The following is a 19,267-nucleotide window of genomic DNA, read 5'->3' as shown; positions in this document are numbered from 1 at the left end:
CACTGAACCTAAGATGACTTGCATCTGAGGTGTCTGGGCTGAAAGCCAGGAATTCCTGGGTTGGGAATTTTTATTTAACAAAAAGGCTGTGTACCGGATGGACTTTGGACAACAGTAACACTTCATTTATAGCCATCACTCAATACAAAGGTTTCATAAAATTTTCTGTAGTCCACTGGGTCCCAGCTAATATAAAGGGCAAGGTGAGGAGTGCTACAGCATGTTTTATAAACTAAAACATTTGACTTTTCTCCCCTCTCAGAATTTAAGACATTTTGTATTTCTTCTGAAGTTGTTACCATAATGTTATGAAATAGCATGCTACTGAGATGAAAGTAGGAAATCATAGCAAGTATATGCACAGACTCATACAAGCATGACTTTTCAGGTTTTTCATTTTATTTAACACATCTAAAATCTACATTGAGTAAATGACAACACAAGTATCACAAGTGTACCTTATTTGTATTTGCTTAGATTTTTATCTAGACCAGAAAAGCTACTTTGCCCCAACAGTTCCTTTCAAGCAACAAGGAGGTGGAACTGTAATGCAAGATGAGATGATAACATCCAGAGTAAACTGATACTCTGGGGGAGGGGGAGGGGAGGGAAAGGGAAGGTTTGCCAAAAAAACAACCACCTTTTAAAGTTATAACCCCAGTAAGGAAATACTTCAACTAAATTTAGGAAAGATAAACTTATTTCCATAGAAATTTCAGTTAGAAACTAAACTAAACTAAAACTAAACAGAGAAACTAAAAGAGAACTAAAAAAGAAAGAACTTGTGAGAATGGACCCCTGCTATTGTCCCCAAGGTACATGCCACCAACTTGCCTTCACAACCTGAAGCTGCCTCCAGCAGAGCAGTAGTCTGGTGACTAGTACAGACACCAGGGGCAAAGAAATTCAGATACAAATCAACATTCCGCAAAACAGTTCTATAAATCCTATCCACTGGGGAATCTCCAAAGCCAGCCCTACACATGCTGGTTATTACCCATAGTATCGCTACAGGGATTGGCAACCAGCAACAGTCCAAAGGGCAAACACTGAAATACTAAGAGAAAGCTGCTTGTGGTTGGAGTTCCAAGTGTTTGTTCAGATCTGCATTTACTATTTACTTAATTTTCTTACTCTCCTACTTGAGGGGGGGTGTTCTCCAAGGAAGAAGAGCTGACAAGAACTGATCATTACATGCCCTGGCCCTTCTCTAATTCCACAGATGAGGTATTAAAGAGAAGTACTAGCATATAGATTTTGCCAAGGCTAGAAGTTTCCAATCTCAAGAGCATACATACTAAAGGACTGAACGCATATGTGACAACATACTTTGAAGAAATCGTGTAATTGGCAAGTAATTCTCTGTTCAAAGGAACTGATTGAAATTTTGAAGGACCGGCTACTTCTAAAGCCTGACACACACACAAATCCACATAAAGCCTATTTTGACCTTTTTAGAATCATAGAATAGTTAGTGTTGGAAAGGACAACCTCACACTAAACCAAGCCACCCAAGGCTCTGTCCAACCTGGCCTTGAACACCACAAGAAATGGAGCATTCACAACTTCTCCAGGCAATCCATTCCAGTACCTCACTACCCTTACAGTAAAGAACTCCCTCCTTATATCCAGTCTAAACATCCCCTGTTTCAGTTTGAACCCGCTACCCCTTGTCCTATCACTACAGTCCCTAATGAATAGTCCCTCCCCAGCATTCCTATAGCCCCCCTTCAGATACTGGAAGGCTGCTATGAGGTCTCCATGCAGCCTTCTCTTCTCCAGGCTGAACAGCCCCAACTTTCTCAGCCTGTCTTCATGTGGGAGGTGCTCCAGTCCCCTGATCATCCTCGTGGCCCTCCTCTGGACTTGTTCCAACAGTTCCATATCCTTTTCATGTTGAGGGCACCAGAACTGAACACAATACTCCAAGTGAAGTCTCACGAGAGCAGAGGAGAGGGGCAGGATCACCTCCTTTGACCTGCTGGTCATGCTTCTTTTGATGCAGCCCAGGATACAGTTGACTTTCTGGGCTGAGAGTGCACACTAAAGCCGACTCATGTTCATCTTCTCATCGATCAACACCCCCAAGTCCTTCTCTGCAGGGCTCTTCTGAATCTCTTCTCTGCCCAACCTGCCTGGGATTGCTCCCACCCAGGTGTAGGACCTTGCACTTAGCATGGTTAAACTTCATGAGGTTGGCATCAGCCCACCTCACAAGTGTGTCAAGGTCCCTCTGGATGGCATTCCTTCCCTCTAGCGTATCAACAGAACCACACAGCTTGGTGTCATCGGCAAACTTGCTAAGGGCGCACTCAATCCCACTGTCCATGTCAGCAACAAAGATGTTGAACAAGACCGGTCCCAGCACCGATCCCTGAGGAACAACACTCGTCACTGGTCTCCAGCTGGACATTGAGCCATTGACCACAACTCTTCGCGTGTGGCCATCCAGCCAGTTCTTTATCCACCAAGTGGTCCACCTATCAAATTGATGTCTCTCCAATTTAGAGACAAGGATGTAATGTGGGACAGTGTCAAATGCTTTGCACAAGTCCAGGTAGATGACATCAACTGCTCTAACCCTGTCCACCATTTCTATAGCTCCATATTTTTATTATCCAGCCAAGCAATCAACCTTTATCATTATTCAAAGTTATCTGGATGATACAACATCAAGATATAGCTGATACAGCTGAAAGGTTCTGATTTGGATTAGTATTGTACAGAAATGAGTAACAATGTCCTTCAGGAACTGGGTTAATGAACCTGTATTATTTCATGACTCACTGAATTTGAAACAAAACTGATCAAATGGCAAAATACCAAAACTTAAGCCACATCAGCAGTTATGAGCACAAGAGGGCAAGAAAACGCAGATATAACTAGATTACGAAAGTGGCTGCATTGCTTAGTGCTTTGCTGAGAATCATGTGTTCCAGCTATCACAAAGAACCCTTTCTTACCAGTTAAGCATGAATTTTAAAACACTTGCTTTTTCATGAAGTAGTACACTTCTCTATCAAGAAGTTCTTTTAAAATGGAGGCAGCAAAAACCCCACAGTAGTCCTGGCTTTTTATTTCTAGATTGGTTAAGAATCATAGGGATTGAGTTTCAGGGAGAAGAAGGAAAAAAAAACATCCATACACAACTCCCTCCTCCCCCACCCCAAACAAATACTGAAACAACAATCAATTTGCAACATGTCCTCTGAGGAATCAGAATGGAAGTTAAAAGAACTACATTAAAATAAGAGTATAAAGGCATGCAGTCTTGAAGATATGTACACTTCAGAAACTGAAAACATCAAGAAGCATTCTGGCAGTTCAAAAGATACAGACAAAAGATAATGGAAAAAACGCTCTTTTCAATGCTGTCTTTGCAAATAGTGTTCAGAATAGGATTTTTTGATATTTTTTATCATTACCAAAGTAATTTAGAGTATGATGTAAATGTACTGCATTCTAGAAGCAATTAAGTAACACTGTCAGGAGGAAGCAACAGTTCAAATCACAGATATTAACATATTTATATTCCCCTAAATAGAAAAAGTTCCAGCACCTAAAAAAACCAAACACACAGCACACACAGAATAACTGCAGTATAATCCTACACAGAATAGAAAGTTTCTCCCAAGCAACTTCCATGTTTCCATATACTGGCTAATGAAACTCCATCTCTGTACATCACTGATCTTTCCAGCTGGTTGAAAGCACCCACTAATTTACCAGAAGTCTATTCTGACTGACAATACTCACATGAAAGTCTTACTGATGTTCCTGAAGTAGAATTCAAAACACTTTTAGCAAAATCAGCAAGAGCCCATTTACTGCTCTCTAGGACTCTCCTGAAGTGAAATGACAGTATGCATTCTTCAATGACTTTCCATTTTTCAGAAGTTTACTTGAAAGGAACATTAAATTAACACAAAATGTCATTAAATATGCTTTGTAAGAAAAGTGAGAGAAATCCTATCACCAAAACTTTATCAATATCATTGAACAGAGTAAATTAGGCATGAACATACCAATTTACAGGGAAAAATCAGGCTAATTCATTTTAGCCAATCTAAAGTAATTGCAAAACATTCTGACATTATGATACATTTAGAAGAGTCTAAAAGCTTTTTGAAAGGCTGCTTCTGAGCAAACAAAATGTGCTTTTGTTTTTTAAGAAAGGCAAAAAAAAATCCTCAATGGTATAATAAATATGGGGAACACAATAGTTGGTTAAGACAAATTGCAAGAATAGCACCTCCATGAAGGATCAGATTTTAAGAAAAAGTAGTCTGTCATTTTCTCTCTATTGAAGTTCTGGTCAACACTTCATTGTGTTGTCAGGCAGCAATTTAACTCAGCCAAATTTCAGCTAAATTCAGCTTCAGATACTGAGATCAACCAGCAGTTCACCTCTCTGTCTCCAGACACTGCCTGTACTTTATTACAGCAGTGTCCTCAGCCATCTGCTTCTTTCTTCCTCCACAGAAAAGGCAGGAGCGCAGCAAAAGTAAAAATTCTCCACATTAAGCTGTCCCACCTTTACACAGTATATTTCATGGGCTTCCTATTCAAGCACCCCTTCTCTGTCAACAGGTTTGCTGCTTCACAGAGCAGGGCAGGTAGTCCTTCCCATGCAGCTTTCACGATTCACATGATTGTAATTCAGTTTTCTTGGAGTGCCCCCGAAGATCCCTGTTTCATTAAGAAAGGGAATTCCTCCTCTTTCTCAAGCTGTGACCCAAACTCAACACAAGATGCTGTTTTCAATTAGCAAGTCTACTAAGATGGAGAAGTCCTGGTTCAAACCTCAACCATATGGAGGATGCATCTCCGGAGTTTAATGCCTTCTCACATCAAGTACTACCTCAGGGGGATATATCCTAGTCTCTTTGTACTGTATTTTCCCTTTTCTCCAGGCTCAATTATTTCACAGAAAGCTGTTTGCTCTGAATGGGGATCTGCATACAAGAGTGCTTCTAAATTCACTGCACAGTTACATTCACCACACTTCCTCTCAGAACATGTTTCCTCTGAGAGTATATTAAAGTTGCTACTGAAGCAATCCCAGGCACTATGCTCTGTATCCACACTAAGTAAGCAGCACCGGTCCTCTCTCGCCACTTGCTTTTTTCAATTCACCTTCGAAAAGCATCCTTTTGATCACACAGTTTTACTTCCCTTATTAACTTCCATAACCTTAAGAGGAGCAGTAGCAGTCTCTGGTGATGACAATACCTGGGGTTTTCCCAGCAATTGCTCCAGCATCCCAGTGTTGAAGCAGACTCAAAATCTTGGACCCAAATAATTGAACACTGTCCATAGATCAAAACACTTGATCACCTCTATCACCATCTTCTAGCTGCAATCAACTCCCAAGGAATGTCGCCAGGAGGACAGCAAGAATAGGTTGCTTGCTCCCCACAAACACAACATGCAGTTTGACCAATACTCAATTGGCACAGCCCTCAAGAAATAAACATTCCCAGTCCCATACACTCATTTCTACAGAAGAGCTGCCCCCTTCCATTCTAGCACACGTGTGGGAAGCCACAATGTGTGGGGGCAGTCCTAGCAGAAAGAGGTAATCTATACAGCAACAGCTGTCACTAGGATTGACCATGGTCATGCTCACCCTTGCTAGCTAGACAAACTACTGTTTCTTTTTTGGCCTGTTTTACCTTTGTTCTGCATTTGTGCAGTTCATTTCTCTCTTCAACCAGGCCTTGGTTAACAGCCCTTCAGACAGCAGCAATTACTAGTAAAGAGCTCCATGGGGGTTGTTACTTTTTTGAAGTCTTGGAATAATTTTAAATTGAAATGACAGAATATATGCATCTAGGCATCAGTCATCTGGGGAAAAATACAAGGCCAAGCCTATGCACATTTTAATGTATTCCCCTCAATTTAGCAGATTCATCCACCAGTGGCAAGAATCTAGCTGTCCATGCAGGACTCCCTGCCTGTCAGCTCTTCACAGGTACATCAGGGTGATCTGACACCACCACTGAAGTCAAACTAACAGGGAGCTGTACATTCCCCTCATTCTGCTCCAGCCATGGGGTTTTCTTGTTTCCCCTCACACTACATACAGAGATTATATGACCACAGAACAAGTAATTTCAGTGGGCTGATGACAGGAAACAGATAGGAAAAAGGGAATTCCTGCAGGTGGATCTGACAGCCATCTACAACTGGAACAGGAACCCACAGCTCTTACTCTGAAGAGACCAGACTATCACTATTAAAACTACCTCACAACTCCACAAAACTACACCCCTGTAGTCACCTTTGTCATTCCCTCTGAGCTCAGGCCCAGCCTCAACAAGTTACTCTCACCTGGCTCCCGAAACACAGGCAGAGTCCTCCTTTGCAGTTCCCGTTTCTGCAGCTTGAATTTCAGCACTGACACTCTACACCTCTTCCCCTTGTTTCCCAACATCCAGGGTTACTCACAGGTCTACTCTGCTCACTGAAGCAGGCAGCAATACAAAAATCAAACTGTATGGTATTTATACAGCTGACTCATTCAAGAGCTTGAAAATTGGTTATGAACTGCTTGCCACTGCAAGTCTGAAATTCCTGGTCAAATCTACAGGCTATTTTCTTTTATTCAGAGGCTTTTAACAAACACAATGATCTTACGCCTCCTTGCATAAATCAGTTATCTCTGTATATACCAAGACTTTTAACAGTTACTTAAAAGCTTGAACATTTAAAAAATTTCTCCTTTGGCCGAGTTCTTCTATACTATCTTCTGTATCTATTAACTTCAGAAATGTTAAGAGCCACACTGACTTAAACAAGTAACATTTATATAACATCTGATGCCAAGAAATCTTTCTATGTTGTACAGTTCAAATATTTTAGCCATTTTGAAGATGGGTATTTTAGTGGCTGCACAAGAGTACATACAGCAGCAAAATATACTAATATCACAACATTCTCCCTCACAAGCAAACTTCCGATGCTTCCAGAAACCATCAGAAACCCAACAGCTAGCTACACAAGTAGCTTTAGCTTCAGTAGTTACTTTCAGTAATACCTGCACTTATATTCTATGTAAGTGTAGCAAGAACTAAATGCTCACAAACTTTGAGGCATGTCCTCAATAGAGATAGAGAAATCCAGTTCAAATGAAACAGAAAATATACTTTCTCAATGATAACAGCAATCAGTTAAGGAAGGAAAGGCTTAGTCAGAAAACCGCTCTAGTAGTTAGGCTACAATTAAGTTGAAGCTTTGTTTACATTCTCCCCTTGGCAAGCAAAGGAAGTTATGTCTTCCAGATTTCCTGCAACAAGCTCTCTACACATTTCTAAAGCATTTATTTTTCATCCTGTAACACGAACACGCAAGTTTTACAGAACAGTCAAAGCAGCATCACACATGTCAACATGACATGTTGTCTCTAAAAAAGAGAGGCACCAATCATTTATGTATTTAATTCAGAATACCTACATATACCTCATGTGCACAGACTGGACAGTTAGGAGCTTGTGAGGGGGGTTTTTGTTTAACTATTTGCTAAAGCAATTTGCCCTTTGAGCAGACTGATTAAATCCCTTAACTCTTCCTCTCCCTTCAAAAGATAATGAAGTCTTTCAGCTGCCCCACAACATAAAAAAAAAGAAAATTCCCTTTTTCCAGTCATCAGGAACTTCACCTGACTGCCATCATTTTTCAAATATGATGGACAGTGGCTTAGCAACTTCTTTTGCCAGCTCCTTCAGGACCCGTGGATGGATTTCATCAGGTCCCATGGACTTGTCTATGTCCAGGTTCTTAAAGTGGTCTCGAACCAGATCCTCCCGTACAGTGGGCCCAAAGTCTTCATTCTCACAGTCCCTGTGTTTGCCTTCCAAGACTTGGGTGGTGTGGTCAGAGTATTTACCAGTGAAGACTGAGGCAAAGAAGTCATTAAGAACCTCAGCCTTCTCCAAATCCAGAGTAGCCAGTTCTTCTGATAGCTTCTGGAGGGAGCCTGCATTGACCCTAGTCTGTTTTTTATTCAGTACGTACCTACAGAATCCCCTCCTCTTATCCTTAACATCCCTAGCCAAGTTTAGGTCTAACTGGACCTTAGCTTTCCTAACCTGGTCCCTAGTTTCCCAGATAACATCCCTGTATTCATCCCAGGCCACCTGTCCTTGCTTCCACCTTTTATAACTCTCTTTTTTCCTTTGAATTTCCCTCAGCAGCTCCTTATCCATCCAAGGAGGTCTCCTGGCCCTCCTGCTGCACTTCCTTCTGGTCGGGATGCAACACTCCTGAGCTTGCAGTAGTTGATCCTTGAATATTAACCAAAAGTCTTGGGCCCCCCTGCCCTCTAGGGCTATATCCCATGGAACCTTAATAAGCAGGTTCTCAAAGAGGCCAAAGTCTGCTCTCTTGATGTCCAGGGCAGTGAGCTTGCTGCATGCTCTTCTCACTGTCCTGAGGATCTCAAATTTGACCATCTCATGATCGCTGCATGCAAGGCTGTCCTTGAGCATCACCTTCTCAGTGAGCCCTTCCCTGTTGGTGAGCACGAGGTCAAGCATAGCACCTCTCCTTGTTGGCTCCTCTATTACTTGCAGAAGGAAGTTGTCTTCCGTACAATCGAAGAACTTCCTGGATTGCTTGTGCCTGGCAGTACCATTGCTCCAACAGATATCAGGGTGAAGTCTCCCATGGATACAAGGGCCTGCAAGTGTGAGGCTGTTCCTATCTCTCGCTGAAGTGCTTCATCCACAGATTCCTCTTGATCAGGCGGTCTGTAACAGATCCCCACAGTAATGTCTCCCATCGCTGTTCTCCCTTTAAACCTGACCCACAAGCTCTCTGTTAACTGCTCACCTGTTCCCAGACAGAGTTCCATACTCTCCAGCCTACCCCTAACATAAGTACCAGCTCCCCCTCCCCACCTGCAGGCCTTCCTAAAAAGCCTGTAACCTTCCATTCCAACACTCCAGTCATAGGAGCCATCCCACAATGTTTCTGTGATGCCTATTATATCATACCCCTGTAGATGTGCACACAACTCTAAAGGGAATAAAAAAGTTGACACTGCCACCAAAAGGACAATCTCAATTCCCTCTCAACCCAGATGATAATTTCTATTCAATTCTGCGTTCTCTACTTGAGCATTCATATTCAAATTAACAGGAACAGTTTTAACTGGATCAGTTTTCAGATTAATAAACACAAAAGACTCATTTTAACTTCAAGGAAACACATTAATCTTGTACATGCGGGGGAAAAAAAATGGCAAGTTCAATTTCCTTCCAGATTTAAGCGAAGGATAAAACTGGTTCACTAGATGTTTAAATAATCACTAATTACTGAAGATCACTAGTTCTTAACACAATTCAGCCTTGATGCAGGTAAAACATCGTCACAAAATGAGACATTTTTTAATTTAATGCTCCAGAAAAGGAGGTTTGTGGGCTCAAAGCAGAATAAGCGAAGGGCAGAAGAAGAAAGGTATGTAGATCCATAAAATGGTCATGAGGAAATACCCAGATTGGTACAATTCTGTTAATCCAAACTAGCAAATTTCAAGCCAATTATTAACTAAGGAACTATTCAGTAACAAAATTATTTTATTGTCAGGAGAGAAACTCAGATGTCTTGAGAAACTTCAAGCAAAACAAAATAAATTTTCCTTAAAATGGAAAAGCCCCGAGTAGCAAGGACAGATCTTTCAGAAAGCTTGCTTTAGGACTGTACTTCTGAGTAAGATCATTTTCTGAGTAACATAACTTAAGCCTGAAAACCAAGTTCAAATAGTAAGTGTCCAGATTACATCACCAAAGATCTTGGTTAAATGCAGCTACAGATAAACAGCTTTGATTCAGCACAGAAGTATATATAAGAATCAGTTTACCAGGGGTTATTAAGTCTTCAGGCTTGTGTCTAGAACTACAAAGCACTATTAGAGAGGGAATTATCTTACACTATATGATACCTTACTATGCTAGAAGGATATTTTGTCATTTCAAGTCCAAATGCACATTTCCAGAAGTGTTTAAATAAAGGATTAAATCTTACAGAGATTTTAAGGACCAAGTAAGAAGCAGGAGGTACCTTCTGACCCAAATAATATAATTGAAAAAAAGACAGAAAATATTTCTCTTAAATATTAGCTTTGGCTATACAAACTAAAAAAAAAAAAAAAAAAGCTGAGTTAGGATTTGAGAATCTAAAGGCAGTAAACACATTCTTATCCAAAATTTAGATAAGCTAAATCCCCATATCAGCCATGAAAATAAACTGCAGAGGAAATGGAGATAACTTAGTACGTTGGGAGAGAGGGGGGACTCACAATGATACTGACTGGCAACTCGTCATGCTGTTATAGACACTGTAAGAATTACAGTGCTTACATCCAGCTCACCAGTAACACATGTTGTCTCTCAGGAGCTGAAGAGTATTGACACAGCTTAGATTCTTCCTCATTCAGTATTGAAGCCATCACTACACTGCACAATAAAAAATTTCCTGCCTCGAGTGTGTTTTAACTTGGCATTCTTCCACCACGCTAGTGTCTGAAGTACAATAAACAACCTACTTCAAAAACTTCCTTGAAGTACCTCACTACAGACTGACAAAGGCATCCTCAACTTAAAAATGTCAGCATAAGCAATTCCACTGCATTACAGTGAGCTATATTCACTACGAGAATGACTTTAATAGAATCATAAGTTCATGGATTTCTTTAATGTTATGTTCTCTGACCACATTCTAGTATTTCATTTCACCTCTTGAGACATCTAAAATCAAGATGCCCATTAAAGGATGAACCACAGCAGAGGACATCAGTCTTTAATATACTCCCATGTCTTATTAGCTGGGGGGAGGAGGGGTAACTTTAATAGCTAATACAAAATTCCATTGTGTATATGCATATATTCCTCCCTTCTTCAAGATGAACTCTTCTGGTCATTCAGTTAAATACCAGAAGCAGCTTCAGAGGTTGTTAACCTTTATGTATTTTAAGAAATAGACATCCAAGTATATAAAAGAAAACTTCTAAATGCCTCCATTTACACAAAGTACTTAAGCACAACCTCAGCTTAAACACTACAGAACTTTCATGTATGAGCACTATCACAACCACAGCAACAGAAAAGCTTCAAATAGGACTTGCATCTTCCTAGATGAAGTCAAAGATCACCAAATCCACAGCAACCCTTATTCCTCAGTTCTAATGGTCAAGGAACGATTCCCCCCCCCCCTTTACATCAAGCATCATCATGAAAACAAAGCTAAAGCAGGAGGTCAAAAGAGCTCGAAGAGTAAGGGAGCACAGGTCTGGAAAATATTTCCTCATTGCATTTGGATTGAATTTTTTCTTTCAGAATTTTTTAGTCAGCTCTCAAGCAGCATTTCAAATATTGGGGTGAGGAGAAAGCATGAAAAGGAACTTCTGCCACTCATACCAATTTTAAAGCAATGAGAATAACCTGCCCATCACAGAAGTGATTTACAGACTTCACTGTAAGTACAGAGATCTGGGATAGCAGACAATGATAAGCAAAGCAGCAGTCCAATTTCTCAGTAATGAGACGTTATCTTCCTGGTCACTCAAAAAAAAAAAAAAAAACCAAACAAAACAAACCCAACTTTAATTTGCATATAAATAGGCATAATTTTACTCAAGTTTGATGCCTTCACAAGACCTTGGTGTTCTTGCTTTTTGTATTTCAAACCTTGATTTAATTCTCAGTTCTGGACTGTAAGAAGGAACAGTGTTCTCCGACCTGAACTGAAGTCTAAAACACACATGCAAGCACCCAGATGCATTTTGCACCTCTAATTATCACACAGAGCTTCTGCAAGTACTAGGTGACAAAATAACATGCCCAACTAAAAGACCAAGAAACAGTAGTTTATTACACTGCTGTTTCAATCAACTGGTTTGAGTTTAGCTATTGTTACCATCAGCAGAAGTGTCAAACAACAACAGCTTAATAGTTACCCTGAAACAGAGTTAACAGATCTTGGACACAGCTTCCAATTTAGAGGAATCTTGCATACCATTAACTAGCTTAGTCTACCTTTAAAGCACTTCCTACTAGATAACTTCAAATCTCCAGTGTTATTAAGAATGCCAGAAAAGATTCATCTTAAAAGCTGCAAGTTAGCATACAGACATAATCCTGTATCAAAGAGGACAGATTAGAAATAAAAAGGTTCTTTAAGAAGATGGGGAATAGTAGTAACAATAGCAATGGAAAGATATTATTTAAGAGAGATTTTAAAAAATCTACATTCTACTCTTTACACTTTACTATAGCGAACAGGAAACAGAATATGACAGGTAAGAAAAGCAAAGAGGGACAGGAAAAAAAATCCAATCTTTCTAATACAGGAAGAACTGAACTTTATGTTTTATATGGAGTTTCAGTGTCATACAGAACATACATAACCATTGAATTCAGACAAGATTTGAGAACAAAGATCAAATAGTATTTACAGAATGATCAGACATTTACACAGCTAACAGCTAGTGACAGAATTTCAAGTCCGAAAAATAAAGCAAGATCTCTGGAAGACACTTCTGAAACTTAGAAACTGATCTAGGAAGGTGTTACCCTCACGTGTTGTACACCCACACATTACTGAAAGTTGCTCATTCTTAACCAATATGGACTACTGTTAAATTTATTTCACATGCTGCATCACTCTGGTATAACATGGTAATTCATATTTTTCACCTAGAGAAATGGTTTAAACCCACTGATGACAGAAAATTCCCAAAAGGTTGAACACACGTCTGCAAGCCCACCAGTTGTTAAAGTATACACACTCGGTAGTGTTAGGTGTAACCTTGCACAACACACCCAATGGAGCAATTAAACTGGATTTAAATTTAACTAAGTATATAGTTGTGGATGTACTTCAACCTAATACACTTCAGGCAACACAGTCCCAGAACCCCTTTACCTATCTGACCCTGCTTCTACACTGTGCCAGCAAACAAACTTTCCATTGCAATATGACAACTTAGATCAGGGACCTGATATGAAGTTATTTTGTGATGTAGTTTTTTGTTTTTCAGACAGATCAATTTTCTGCAATACTTCAGACTGAAGCCATGTAAACGGTTCTACCAACACAGCTGAGGGAACTGTGCCAGAAAAGGCAGCTATGGAATACAATTATTTAAGCCAATTTTGTCACTAAGCATATACCAAGGACCTCATGGGCACCCTTATAAAGGAAAGAAGCAATTTGCCATAGTGCCAAGGACAAAGAAATTAGATACTTCAGATCCCCTCCAGTTTTTGATGAACCACTGACATGATCTGATCTCTTTGCTTGAACACTGGAAATCAAAACACCACAGGCAAGAGACTAAGCTAAAAGCAGAATGCTAAAACTTCACAGAATTTCAGACACTGAGGTATATGGTACATGTTGCATATGCCATATGCCATCGTTGACATTCAACTCCTTCCTATTCATTTCTCCTCTTGCCCATTTCTACTCTCCCTAACACACAGTTCTCATTGTTTCTACATAAATAACACGAGGATTTGAGATCTCCTAGCATCCACTCATTATACAGAAGGCATCATTATAACAGACATACTTTTGGGAGACATGCAGGACAGACCAGATAGGCACAAAATGCAAGACTAGTATCAAATTTTGCATTTGCATTCCCTTCCTGCTATAGTTCAGGCATACTGGTAAGCCAACATAACAAAGACCATTCTAAAAATCCATAATAGCTTCTGTTGAAAGACTGAAGAATATGGCTCGCCAACATATCTTTAAAAGAACCTGGGTAATGAAACAGATCAATAACTACATGACTCATCACCTAACACACCTGAACTAGGATTCCCAGTCTTCACTGCATGCACAATAGTTTGCATACCAGGTTTCCAGACTTGTGTGAAAAATAAATTGTACAAGCCATTAATCCAGTAACAGGAATCAAAATTCATATAAATATGTTCAGAAGACAATAAAAGAAAACTCAGAGTCTGAAATTCAGGTATTTATACCAAGATGTGCCACAAGAGTGGTCAGATTCTCAGAAGTATTATTAAGAATAGTTATTTCTTCTTAAAAGCAATCTCGCATTTTATTTATAGATCTTTTGTTTGATTAATGGGAACTACTTGTAGTCCATAACAGATGTCCATAGGATGTTTTGTTTCATCTTACTTTTTCCCCTCTGGAAGGCAGGCAGCCACAATTATCTTGGTCCTCACTGCACAGGCAGATATCAGAATACACGCCCCTTTTCTTGCACGTGGTCTACTATATCAACACCAAACTAGCATCAGGCAGCATGAGGGCCAGGCCTAGTGTTCCACCTCCTCCTATGGACACAGGCAAGACCACCAGACACCATAACACTAATGCAGCCTGCAAAGCAGGACAGAGGAAGACATTGTCCAAGCCTAGCATTCATGCCCTATAAGCCTCTAGGTCAACTGTCTTCAGTGAGAGCTGTAAACCGGACATCATGTGTACAGCAATTTGAAAGGCCACTTTCAAAATGACGACTCAATATTTTGTTAGTCTATTCATCAAGCTCTAACAGCCCCACTGAATTAAATTCAAAGAGCTGGCTACAAAGACAACATATTCTACTACAACTTAACAATAAGAGACATTCACAACACAAAGTTCTGAGCTTCTCAGACAAGCTTGCAAACAAAGGGAAAAACAAAAGTCACCACAACAAGCCCATGCAAGTCTTTCAATTGAGCTTATAGATATAATTCTATTATTTCATGTATGACTCTTTGCAAATCCCTCAATGCCAGCTATAAGCATTACACCACTACTCTATCTATGACTCAGCAAGAGAATCTGGACACGCAAAGAAAATTCACTTATATTAGTAAGAGGCAAGGATTTTTAAAAAGCCAGCAATTACAACTATGCCACAGAAAGCGATCCAAGATGACTTGTGTCTATGCTCCTTGTATGTTTAAACACACAAAATTAGATTAGAATGTCAAACCTATTTATATATTGGCTAGAGTTTGAAAGCAACTAAAACAATGCTTAGTGCAGCTGAGCCAGAATACAAAGGATTCAATAGCTTTTTTTCATCTCCAAGGAACAAAAGCAAACACTGGCTATACATTTTACACAAAATATTGAACTCTGTTTGCAAGATTACCTGTATGTAGTCTAACTATGCCAGCCTAACTAAATATGAATAAAAAGAAAGCAAACTGCAGCTTCATGTTTAACAAAAGATACAAGCTTTAGTCCCCAAGTCAGTCATTGCAGGTTTACATGTAAGCATGAACAGATAGTAATGTTTACACAACATTATTTGATATAGCAAAGGAAAAAGTTCTTTAATGGCAAAATTATGCTTTGGTCCATCAACTAGGACTAGAATTGAATTATTCCACCAAGGAAAAAAACATCACAATCCATGACTTACCAATACATTACCTTCATTCAGATACTCTGCAAATTAGGCACTCAGACCTTGCCTTTCAAACATCATGATCCACAGCCCCCTTTCATTACTAAAAGACACTTGCTCCACATGCTCAAAAATAATCTCTATAGAATTAATTCTGTTCTGGTAGCAGCAGACTGTTAGTCAACTAGGCAAGGAAGGGAGAAAGGAATAAGAAATATTTCTGTCAATTTCTTCAGAAAAAGGTTTAAATAAAGAAGAATCTAACCTCAGTGGATCTGAAAAAGAATTATTGCCCCTTCACCTCCCCATTTAAAGCAACATATTAATACAGAACTAGGATGAAAGCTGTTTGTGATATTCATATTTGAAATTATAAAGGAGACTATTAGACTACTGCTCCTTTTCCCCAATATCTTTCAGACAAAAAGAGTAAAGCTTTAACTCATCAAGCTTCAAGTGCCTAAAGAAAAAAGATACAAAATTTTTATTCTTGTATCTGAGTTTCCGTGTTTATTTTCTCCATTTCTAAATGAAAATGGAGCACTCAGTATGTGGTAAAACCCGAGGTGACCACATGCCAACAATGTATCTGCCAAACACTTTAAATTTGTGTGTTACATTACACTGGTTTGGAACAAAGTCTCGAGCAAAGATACATTCCCTAAGCTAAATTCTGACACAAAGTATCATTGTATCAACACGTATTTTATTACCTTACTATCGTACTTTATGTTAGCACTTGAAATGTGTATCATCTTTCATCCAAAGGCCTCAAATGGGACAGCAGGGCAGAGCAAGTAGAAACACGAACCAAGAGCAAAGCACCATCCCACCGGCAGCAGGAATATTCCAGATGCACAAACATGCTCATCACTTACAAAGCTCTCCAAGTTTCCTCCAGGAACACCACAGTAACACCTATACGGAGATGAGCAGGACGCAACCTCACACTTTGCAGGGAGGCAGCAATCGCAAAGCCGCACAACCTCCAAGGGACGGGCTGAACGGCCGGGCACACAAGCGGGACTCCGCAGCCCACGGTGAGCGACCGCGGTGGCTCTCGCACTGCCGAACACGAGAGGAGTACCGCAGCACTGGCAACACAACTCCTGCACCGGCTCCTGCGTAAGGCGACTCCAACAAACCCCCGAGAGCTCCGCGGGGAGCGGCGCCGGGGCCGCCCAGCATCGAAGGGCCACGCCGCGCCGGGCGGCGAGCGCTCCGCAGTGGAAGGGGCGTCCAGGCAGGACCCGACAGCGAGAAGCGGCCGAGACGAGAACACCGCCGGTGCTCAGGACCGCGGGACCCCTGCGAGCCCAGCCCGTGGCCCCGGGAGCGGCAGGAGAGGAAGGGCCGCTCCCCTTGGCGGGAGGCCTTGCGGGGCGATGGGGGCCTGCACCTTAGTCCCGCAGCAGCGGCTCAGCTGCGGAGTAGGAGCTATGTGGCTGGGGCAGGAGGAGTCAGCCGTAGCCGGCACGGAGCACTGCCAGCCCGGCGGGCGCGCACCCAACCCCTGCCCAGGGCATCCTGCCGCGGGGGGCATCGACGGTCTCGCCCCCTCCCCTCTTGCCATCATGACACGGAGCCCAGCCCGCCCTACTAGCCCACGCTGACCGCGCAGCGCCTCACCTCCGGCAGCCGCTCGCCGCCGCCATCCCTCCGGCTCAGCATCACTCGCTCCTTTCCAGCCCTAGTCCCGCTTCGGCCGCCGCCATTTTGATCGCGAGCCCCAGCCTCGGCCGGGCAAAGGGAGTGAGCACCGCGCCTGCGCAAGGCCGCTGCGGCGACTGGGACCCGTGGTCCGTGGGGGCGGGGCGGGGGCGGGCTGTGCTGGAGGGGCCCTCCCTGCATGGCGGGGGTATTCGGGGCCTCGGTCAGCGGCGGTAAGCGATTCTGGAGCCGCTCCGGTGCCTTCCCTTGTCACAGCTGAGGCGTGCGAGGGCACTCATGCTACAGCAGAGCTCAAGCCGAGGGCTGAAGGGGTTTGGTGAAGCTGCTAGCAGGCGTTACTCTGGGAACATTCACTGTTTCCAGTCATCCCTTGTTGGGGGGACCTCTCCCTCCAACCTGCAGAATGGAAGGTGGGCCAGTGCCGAGGGGCTACCCGAGCTTGGCGAGGGGCCCGCCCGCCCGCAGGCCTGGAGTCAGGCGGAGCTGAAGCCGGACCACGTGTACCCTGCCGCCGGGCTCCTTGCCACACGCGTGTGTTCTGGTTGCTTTGTGCGATGTGTCTCACAAGCTTGTTACACCCAGGTACTGAGGTGTCTGCAAGGCAAGCCGTCTGTCAGCACGGGTTCTTTGTCCTTGAGACTTCCCTAAGCTGCTTACGTTAAGCATTTATTCAGCTCCTTGCTTTTCCAAACTGCTGTGAGCTTGTTAACAGACAGACCACAGTCAGGGTCCAGCATTAGTGTTCATGCTGGGAATATATACTGTTCACTTGGAAATAAACTCCACTGCCTTCCCCATTTCCAACAACCTCTCTCAGTATCAGAAATTGCTATTTCATACATCTAGATAGACAGAGGTGCCAACAGTAAAAATGCTTGTAGCTTTTCCCACCATTGCTGGTACCATTCCTGCTATATTTTCTCCAAAGAAAGGTGCCTGTGGATGCAGTCAGGATCAGAACGTAAAAGCCACTTGGTCTATAAGCTTGCTGTTTTCTAAATTGGAGAAAGTGGTCAAAAATTCATGTCAACATTTCATTAGAAAAGTAAAACAACTTATATAAACCTACTTGTGCTGTCCAACAGAACTAAGCACCATGTGTCTATATGTGAGAAGATCTGAGATAAAGGTTTCATCATGGTGTCTGGCCATTCATAAAGGCCAGAAATCTAATGAATTCACATGGCAGAAAATACTCAGTAAGCTGAAAGCCACATCTGTGAACATTCTTGGTTGGTAAAGGCGAGCTACGACTGATTATATCCCCTCCTCACTTGCTGACAGTCTGTTTCTGGAGGGAAACCTTCCTCCCACTTGGCATTGCGCTGTGCTCCAAGCATCTCGCTAATTAACTTGCCTGAATGCAGCAGACTTCCCTAACTACTACTTGGCATAACATCCCATAATGCTGAGCAGCTTACCAAGAAGCTAGGAAAAAACAGCTTTCAATATATTTGCCTGTGTTGTAGGCTGTTTTCATACTGGTTTCAGCCTACGAATGGAGGAGAAACACTGTGAGGTGAGATGATAGTCAGTATTTTGTACACCTTGGAGGTTTTAACGAGTTTAGTTATTTGTAGTCTCCAATATTATAGAATCTGAGAGAACCACTACCTTTGACTTCCATACCCACAGTGAGATGAGGGAATTTTTGTAATTACAATTTAATACATGAGATTTGCACTGTCAGGGTTATGCTTGTATCTATTCAAGGGAGGCTATGCTCTGTAAATAATACGTCTTTGCAAGCTGTTGTTGCTGCTGTCAGGAGAGCTGATAAAACTGGCAGGCAGAGCTTAGCCTCTGAGCTGCTGCCCACTAGAGCCTCCCCATCTCCTATTTCTGTCTCTTTTTTTGTGCCCACTTTCCATTCCCTGCTATTAGGAACCAAGATCGTGGAATATGACTGAATACACAGTGTTCAGCTTAGTTTTAATTTACCCTGTTTTTCTGTCTAAATGTGATATATATGATCATATTGCCTGCTTATACATATACGGGATTAGGTCTAGGATTTCTGTGCTAATTTTTTTTTTTTTTTTTTTTTTTTGGAAACCTCATAGCAGCCTTCCAGTATCTGAAGGGGCCCGCAGGGATGCTGGTGAGGGACTATTCATTAGGGACTGTAGTGATAGGACAAGGGGTAATGGGTTGAAACTTATACAGCAGAGGTTTAGATTGGATATAAGGAAAAAATTCTTTACTGTTAGG

The 19,267-nt window shown here is 41.9% G+C and overlaps 1 protein-coding gene across 2 annotated transcripts in view; it reads right to left on the bottom strand.

Annotated features, from left to right (window-relative positions):
• BTBD7 (BTB domain containing 7) overlaps window positions 1-17,123 on the bottom strand; it is a 59,544-nt gene extending 42,421 nt beyond the window's left edge. For both annotated transcript variants that reach the window (XM_013129178.3, XM_005149517.4), the window contains exon 1: window positions 17,015-17,123. The gene's annotated coding sequence lies outside the window, so the exon portion shown is untranslated. The remainder of the gene's footprint in view (window positions 1-17,014) is intronic.
• Between the last annotated feature and the right edge of the window lie 2,144 nt (window positions 17,124-19,267).

The sequence above is a fragment of the Melopsittacus undulatus genome, chromosome 4, assembly GCF_012275295.1.
Source record: "Melopsittacus undulatus isolate bMelUnd1 chromosome 4, bMelUnd1.mat.Z, whole genome shotgun sequence".
Taxonomy (NCBI): domain Eukaryota; kingdom Metazoa; phylum Chordata; class Aves; order Psittaciformes; family Psittaculidae; genus Melopsittacus; species Melopsittacus undulatus.
Note: the sequence above shows the minus strand (reverse complement) of the source record. Positions and strands in the feature narration are given on the sequence as shown.